Below are 9,170 nucleotides of genomic sequence, written 5' to 3'. Positions count from 1 at the left end.
TATTAATATCCAACAGCAGGGAATACATTAAATGACTGAGCCTTCATTATCTGTGTTTGAATCTCAGTTCTAGCAAGTACTGCCTATACAACCTTGGGCAAGTTGCTTAATTTCTCTGGTCCTCAATTTTCTAATCTTTAAAATGGAGACAATAATAATGTCTACATTGTGGGGTTGTTCTGAGAATTGAGTGAGATAAGACATGGCTGGCACATAATGAGTGCTTCTTATTATTATAGTACATCCATATAGTATAATACTCAGTGATTACAAATGGTGGAGTGGTTGAAATTTAACATGGAAAGATACTTGGAATTGTTATTTTTGTTTCATTTTGTTTTTAAAGTAAAAATTCAGTTTATCTGTTTACCACATAGCACACAAAAGATGATATGTTTCACATCATAGATTTCACTTCCAACTCCTTTGACTGTTTTTGTTTGTTTGTTTGTTTGTCTAAAAAGTGGGACTAGCTGAGAAAGCCAGGCAATGCTTATGTAACGAAAGTAAGTTTGTGGGGTGGGTGGATGATGCTAATATCATCCTCATAGGAATGGGCACATGGGGGCCGTTAGTCGCAAGTTGATTTTCTAGAACTGTTAGCTGGGAGCATAGGAACACCACTTCTGAGATGCTCATGCTATGTCAGATTTCATTTAGCCCCACCACACAGGTATAGCAGAGCTCTCTGGTAATTGCCCTTACTGTCTTCCTGGATAGAGTTAGCAAAACACAGCAATTTGTTCTGAATACATTGGGCCAGATCTCCCTTGACCTAAGGGCTGTAGCTCTTGTACTTTTCAAATAATTTCTGGAGGTGACACACCTTCTGCTCAGTCATGATGCTGATCCACTTGGAACATCAGCTCCTTTCCTCTTTGCTTCAGCATCATAGAGATCCCAGGCATCTTGGGTTGATCAGTTCATAATCAATGACAGAGCCACCATCTCTGCTCTTCTACCCATTGTAAGGGCAACCATCAGCTTGCAGAAGTCACCAGATGTGTCAAAAAATATCCTTCTTCAGATCATTTTTGTTCATTTCCTTGTACACTGTTAATTTCCTACAGCTCCTGGTTGGTCCTTGAGCAGATGATCTCAATGAGGGAGTCCTCATTAGTTCCCAGGCCCTTCATGGAAGAGGCATTCAGCTTATACTGATCATGTGTTTTCAGTAGGCCCCCAAATCATCATCTCCAGATGGCCAGACAAGGCTGACTACATTGCTGATGCAAGTTCCTTTTTTTTCCTTCTCAGGTAAGCAAAGGCAATATCCTGTCTCTGTTCATTGCTACAGCTGGTCATATGTTGATGATGGTGACCTCATTTACACCTTTAGTCTTGATGGCTGCTTCAGTGTTCAAAGTATCCTGCTCAGCATAAAAGTTGGTGTATGCTTTGACTGGCCTCTATACACTTAAGGTGTAGAGTGGTCATTCTCCAAGCTGAGCTTGCACAGAATTTCATGAACAATGGACATTTTTTATAGAAGCTGGCCCAGGAACTGAGAACTGCAAACATCCCCAGATGCAGAGCCAGAATGTATTGTTATTTTTTTTAAAAAAACCAAACTACAAAATAGTATGTGCAGTAGGACCCAGGTCTGGAAAAATAAACACTGAGATATTTACTATGGTCATTCCTGGATGGTGGGCAACACTGGGTTGTTTTGTTTTTTACTTTTTCTAAAGAATAGAAATGTGCTGAACAAAGAGAAGGTATTGGGGGCAGCAAGAACAATACCAGGGGTTACACCAGTGGGGTCAGACTGACCTGGGTTCAGCAATCTTGGTACTTGATTTCTGGCTAGGAAAGAACTCAGAACCAAGATTCAAACTAAAAGGAACATTTATTTGGAAAATTACAGAGGTAGAAGAAGTAATTCATAGAATAAATGGGCTTAGGAAACAAGTTATAGAGGTAAAGGAAGGGCCCTTGGAGCTTAGAATTGAGGAAGGTAAAGGTGATGTGCCTGGGGAGATGGGGAGAGTGAGGGGAAGGGGGAAAGAGAAAGGTGCAGGCATGCTCCCAGGAGGGAGAGCCATGGGTGGTGCTGTTTTTCCCCTATGAATTATGTTTTATACTGAGAATATATTGCTTTATAATGAGAAAAAAGTGAATCAATTTCTGTTGAAAAAGAAAAGATTGGGATGAATAAATGGAGCACAGTGGATTTTTAGGGCGGTGAAACTACCCAGTACAATACTGTAATGATGGATACATGTCATTCTGAATTTATCCAACCTCATAGAATGTACAACATCAAGAGTGAACCCTAGCCTGGCTGGTGTGGATCAGAAGTTGAGCATTGGCCTATGATACAGAAGATCGCCGTTCAATTCCCTGTCAGGGCACATGCCCAGGTTGTGGGCTTGATCCCCAGTAGGGGACATGCAGGAGGCAGCCCATCAATGACTCTCTCATCATTGATGTTTCTATCTCTCTCTCTCCCTCTCTCTTCCTCTCTCAGAAATCAATAATAAGACATATTTTTAAAAAAAGAGTGAACCCTAATGTAAGCTTTGGACTTTGGGTGATAATGATATATTAATGTAGGTTTATCTATTATAACAATTTACTACAATTGTTTTGTTTTTTGTTTTTTATAGTGGGGGAGGCTATGCTTATGTAACGGTCATTATACAGGTTTCAGGTACACAATTCTACAACACAGAATCTGTACCCTGCATTGTATTCACCACCCCAAGTCAAGTCTCCATCCATTACCATTTATCCCTCCTAACCTTCCTCCACCTCCCCCCAGTCCCTCTCCCCACAGCAGTCACCACACTGATGCCCATGTCTATGAGTTTTTTCTCTTCTTTTTTTTCTCAGTACCTCCAGCCTCCACCCAGCCTTCTCCCCCGACAGCTGTCAGCCTGCTCTTTATCTATAAGTCTGTCTCGATTTTGCTTGTTGGAGTTCATTTTGTTCATTAGATTCCGCATATGAGTGAAATCATATGGTACTTGTCTTTCTCTGACTGGCTTATTTCATTTACCATAATGCTCTCCGGGTCCATCCATGCTGTTGCAAAGGCTAAGATTTTCTTCGTTTTTACAGCTAAGTAGAATTCCATTGTGTAAAAATACCACAGCTTTTTTATCCACTTATCTACTGATGGACACTTGGGAGCAAGCCCTTTAACATTTTTTGCAATACTGGTTAGGTGGTAATGAACCACTTTCGCTGTTTTTTCTCTAGGAAGCTCTTTATTTTGCCTTCAATTTTAAATGATAGCCTTGCTGGATAGGGTAGTCTTGGTTTTGGGTCCTTCCTTTTTATCACTTTGAATATTTCATGCCAATTCCCTCTGGCCTGAAGTGTTTCTGTTGAGAAATCAGCTGACAGCTTTATGGGAGCTCCTCTGTAGGTAACTAATGGCTTTTCTCTTGCTGCTTTTAAGATTCTCTCTTTGTCTTTAACCTTTGGAATTTTAATTAGGACGTGTCTTGGTGTAGGCCTCTTTGGCTTCATCTTCATTAGGACTCTCCTTGCTTCCTGAACTTATGTTAGTTTTTTCCTCACCAGTTTATGGAAATTTTAAATTTCAGTTTTTGCCACCTTCTCCCATGCATACTTCTATCAGTCACCTTCATCAAATCAAAAATGTAAGAAGAATTTCCAAATTGACAGCTGTTCATTAAAAACGTAAATATTATTTTTCTTCAGAAAATATCTATGGTTGAGTTATTCTACGTGAGACCACACGTAAGTTTTTAATTCCAGGGATGGTTGCGCTAAAAAACAAAACATAAATAAAGATTCCTATATTTATTTGTGTTACTAACTATTTTAATAAATTGAAGTTTTCAGAAAGACTGCATACCTTAAATCCAGCTTCTTTCAGGAATCTAAAAGAAAAAGAATGCTATATATAAAAATTAATTTTTAGGTTCATAATAAATATAGTTATCATTCCTTTTTTAAAACCTTAGATGAAGAATTGCTTTTATGACAGATAAAATGGCCTTTTTGCTATCATTTTTGTTCACTTCTTAGTGATCTGAGTTCAGGAACACATTGTATCTTACTGGCTTATGTTTTGTGCATGTGTGAGTGCATGTGCATGTGTAAGTGTGCAGGTGTTTAATAGCAAAAGCTTAATACAGAATTAAATCTCTTAATTATCCAAGGATTAGCCACTGAACTTAAAGATAAAATCACCACTCCACCATAGGTGGTGGGATATTTATGACCCAACTACAAGGACACTTTTTAAATTTCTTTTTTTTTTATATCTTTCTTTTTTCTTTTACAAGCAGACTTGTCAAGGGGGACTTAACTGTTATGAAGTACTTAATATTCACTTAGTATTGTAATAGGTACTTTACATCTGTGATCTCATTTCACCTTCAACAAGGTCAGAAACTAAAGATGAGAGAAATTTAGTAATTTACCCAACATCCACAGTTAGTGTCAGAGCCAAGATTTACCCCAAATTACTGGATTCTTTTTCAGCTACCCTTTCTGATTTCAGTGGCAGAAAAGCCAAAGTATCTTGTGACCCTAGTTTTTAGTACTCCAACTCCTGCTTCCTTTCTCTCTTTCTCTTCCTCTCACACCATAGCTTCCCTAAGGCCTGGCTTATTATCCACTAGCAAGAAAATATGGTACAAAGATTATTTTACTTTTTAGGAGACAAAACATTCTTTTACTGTTTTTATTTGTGAGTGTGTAACTATTTAAAAATTCTTAATGAAGGACCTAAAACTAGTAGGTAAAGTGATCTCTGGTTTATCTGTGCAATTTGTTTCCTCTAAATTAGACCAATATTTGAAAAATGATTATGTGTTGCTATTTGATTATGAAACCTGAAATTAAAATTAATTTAACTGGTTAATAATATAGATTTTAAAGCAATTTATTTCAATATTGACAGAATATATATTATAAACATTTAAAGTGAAACACGAGTAGAAAATGAATGAAATGGAAAAATAGAAATTAGCTTTCACAGGGTACTGATTGAATGGAAAATTAAGAATTATTTTCAGTAGTGTAATGATCTCATAGATATCTTAAGTTGCATATTTCTTTACATGCATTCTTAATCATAACTTCTTTTTAGCTATTGAACTTAACCTTTTAAGTAAAAAAGAGAAATGGCTGGTTCCCGCCTCATTACATTCTGAAGTTTTACTCTAATAACAGTAATAAAGACATTTATTTCATTTTTCAGTAAAATAGGTGAAGTAATAATAGCTATCTCATAGGATTGTTTTGAGGATGAAAGGAATTAATATATGTACAGTGCCTGGCACACTACATTAAAAAAATTTAAAAGACACAAAATAGAACCTCATGTACTCAATCTTCTGCTTTAACTATTATCCACATTTTGTTCATGATTTTAAACCTATCCCCTTCTATTTTGGGCAGAAGAGGGTGCTTTATTTCTTTTTATTATTATTATTTTTTTAATCCTCACCTGTGGATATTTTTTCCATTAGCTTTTCAGAGAGAATGGAAGGGAGAGAGATAGAGATAGAGAGAGAAACATTGACATGAGAGAGACACATTGATTGATTGGTTGCCTCCCACTCTAGCCCCAAATGGGGCAGAGCCTGCAACGAAGGTAGGAGGTATGTGTGCCTTTGGCCTGAATCCAAGGGAAGGTATCCTTCAGTCCATGGGCCGATGCTCTAACCACTGAGCCAAAGCAGCTAGGGCCAGAGGAGGGTGCTTTCAAGTATACAATGCAATACTACTCAGCCATAAAAGTGATGAAATATTGCCATTTGCAACAGCACGGGTGGATCTTGAAAGTATCATGCTAAGTGAAATGTCAGATGGAAAAGGACAAGAACCATATGATTTCACTCATGTGTGGGATATAAAACAGAAAGCAACAATGAACACACAAAACAAACAAAAAATGAACTCATAGACACAGACAACAGTATGATGGTTACCAGAGGGGGAGGGGGAAGGGAGAGGATTAAGAGGATAAATAAAGGGGGTCAAATATATGGTGACAGAAGGAGACTAGACTCTGGGAGGTGAGCACACAATGCAATATGGAAATGATGTATTATAGAATTGTATCCCTGAAACTTATATGATGTTATTAACTAATGTTACCCGAATAAATTTAATTTTTTAAAATTCTGATTAATTTCTTTAACTACCTTTCCCGATTTCCCACATTTTCTGTAATGACATCAAAATAGTCAGTCACACAGTTTTAAGACTTGAAGCTCTAAGTTCATCTTCACTTCTTCACTCTTTTTCTTTTTTTTCTTCTTCCTTATTTTTCTACTGTATCTAATTATGCATCTAATCCTATCAGTTCTTCCTTGACATCTTCTCTATTCCCACGGCTACTTCCTTCTCTCCCTTGGGTCCAGATTACTCTAATAATATTCTAACAGATTTCTGATCTCTGCCAGTTTAATCTGACTTCTATAACCAACATCAAGATAACTTTTTTTATAGCTAAGAATTTTTAAAAAATATGTTTTTATTGATTTTAGAGAGAGAGGAAGGGAGAGGGGTAGAAAGATAAAAGCATCAGTGAGAGAGAAACATCAATCAGCTGCCTCCTGCACTCTCCTCACCAAGGATCAAGCCTGCAACCCGGGCATATGCCCTGACCAGGGATTGAACCATGACCTCCTGGTTCATGGGTCAACACTCAACCACTGAACCACATTGGCCGAGCAAGATAACTTTTCTAACACATCATTTTAAACCACCCTCTTTCTCTCTCTCCTGCACAAAAACTTACAATGGCTTCCAATAACCTATTGAATAAGAATAATAATAGCTAGGTTATTGAGCACCTGAGGATATTTTTTCCATTGCCTTTCAGAGAGAGAAAGAGAGAGAATGGAAAGGAAAGAGAGAGAGAGAAATATCAATGTGAGACAGATTGGTTGCCTTCTGCACGCGCACCAACTGGGGCAAGGGATCGAGCCTGCAACCAAGCTACGTGCCCTTGACCAGAATTGAACCCTGGACCCTTAAGTCCTCCAGCCAAGGCTCTAACCACTGAGCCAAGCTGGATAGGGCTGACTCAGTTCTATTTGGCTCCAAAGCCTGTGTTTCTAACAACTGTGCTATCCTGCCCAAATTCTTTTAAGTTCAAACTCCTCAATTATTTAAGATCCTAGAAATCTGGCCCTGTTTTACTTCTCTACTTTTATCTCTCATAATTTTGTAGCACAAACTCTGTTTCAGTTAAGCTAGTCACTACCCTCATACCTGCCATATTCTTTCCCTCCTCTAAACTGGTGCATATGGATCCTTCTGCTTGGAATACCCTCCCCTTCACCCTCTGCTTGTCCAGATTTTAAACATCTTTCAAGTCCTAGGTCAAATTTATTTCACACAACTCACACCATTCTTCAGTTACAGACTACCTATAAATTTTTTTTTACACTATAGACAATAATACTTAAACTCTTTTGATCACATAGTACATCAATAAAAAATGTTTGAGCACATGCTTCCAATATATGATATACTGTATTTACATTACAAACATATACCACTGTGCTAGTACATAATGTGAATCATAGAATATATTCAAAATAGAAATATAAAAAGGATGAATTAAAGATGAAATGTTTTCAGAAATTTTTAAATTTCATTTTATTAACTATATTATTGAGAGTTGATGGGATTTCATATTTCCAATAATCTTCACCATTTAAAATTGTTTTAGCCAGCTCCTTAACAGAGCAGATTAGCTCAGCATTGTGTTTCCACAGTAATGTAGCACATGATGAGCTGTGCTAGGAGTAGCACAGGCTTCACCTTTGCCATTTCCCTGTTATTTACTGAGACTTGTATTATTAATAATCTTCTTTCCAAGGTTTCTTTGTTGGAATCTTGCTAAGGCACCTTTCAATTTTGTGGATCTTGGATTAGTTAAAACTAGATAATATATCCATATGTCCACCTAACTTGGCTCAGGTGAATTGCAATTAGTTGTAATTAACTAAAGGCAATATATATACACACACACACAAACACACATATATGGTGTCACAAAAACTTATACACACTTTGAATAATTATAAAGGCAGTATTTATTAAAATACCTTTCCTTTTCAAAACGTAATAGAAATCACTGTAAAAGTGTATATACATTTTTGGGGAACCCCCTGTATGTGTGTGTGTGTGTGTGTGTGTGTGTGTGTGTGTGTGTGTGTGTGTGTGTATTCTTCTCTCAGTACATCTTTGGAGTCTAGACTCAGTGAGGGCCCTTGTGTGAATCTGCAAATCTAATGTCTGCAGGCTTTCATTTCTTACTTAGAATTTTGAATATAGAAAACAAATTTCTATTTTTTCTTTTTGCTTTTCAGTGAATCATCTTGTACACCTCCTGGGCTATGACCATGCTTACTTTGGAGAGCACCAACCTCATATAAATAAAGTTTGTCTCTCAAATATGATTCCAGGTCTCTCATCAGCTTATTTCATATTCCCCAAAATATTTAGCATCATATTTGCCCAGCACTATTCTAGATACTTTATTAGGTGTGAAATATGTTTTTAAGAATGTCAGGATGAATTTGGGCTGTGGGTTTTTATTAACAATTTTAACCATAAGTACAATTCAGTAGCGTTAAGTGCATTCACAATGGTAAGCACTATCACTTTGCATTTCCAAAACAGAAACTCTGTACCCATTCAGGAGTAACGCCCCATTTTACCCCCATCTCCTGTAATCTCTATTTTACTTTCTGTCTCTATGTAAGTGGAATCATGCAATATTTTCTCTTTTATGTTTGGTTTATTTCAGTTAGCATAATGTTTTTAAGATTCACCCATGTTGTAGCATGTGTCAGAACTTAATTCTTTTTATGACTGGATAATAGTCCATTATATTTATATACCACATTTGTTAGCCATCTGGTGATGGAAACTTGGGTTGTTTCCACCTTTTGGCTATTGTGAATACTGCTGTTATGAACATTTGTGTGCAAGTATCTGTTTGAATCCCTGCTTTTAGTTTTTTGGGGTAAATACCGAGGAGTAGGATTGCTGGATCATATGGTAATTCAATGTTTAAATTTTTGAGAAACTGCCAAATTGTTTCCCACAGTGAGTGCACCATTAATATTTGAGAGTTCCAATTTCTCCACATTCTCCACACTTGTTATTTTCAAAAATTTTAAATAGCTATCCTAATGAGTGCGAAGTGGTAACTCATTGTGGTT

At 36.9% G+C, this 9,170-nt stretch overlaps 1 pseudogene; it reads right to left on the bottom strand.

Moving 5' to 3' along the window:
- Nucleotides 1–775: 775 nt before the first annotated feature.
- LOC107525802 (annexin A2 pseudogene) lies at nt 776–1,529 on the bottom strand (annotated as a pseudogene).
- Nucleotides 1,530–9,170: the final 7,641 nt, after the last annotated feature.

The sequence above is a fragment of the Miniopterus natalensis genome, chromosome X (genome assembly GCF_054644295.1).
Source record: "Miniopterus natalensis isolate mMinNat1 chromosome X, mMinNat1.hap1, whole genome shotgun sequence".
In the NCBI taxonomy this organism is placed as follows: Eukaryota; Metazoa; Chordata; class Mammalia; order Chiroptera; family Miniopteridae; genus Miniopterus; species Miniopterus natalensis.
The sequence above is the reverse complement of the archived record's forward strand: the minus strand, read 5'-3'. Positions and strand labels throughout refer to the sequence as shown.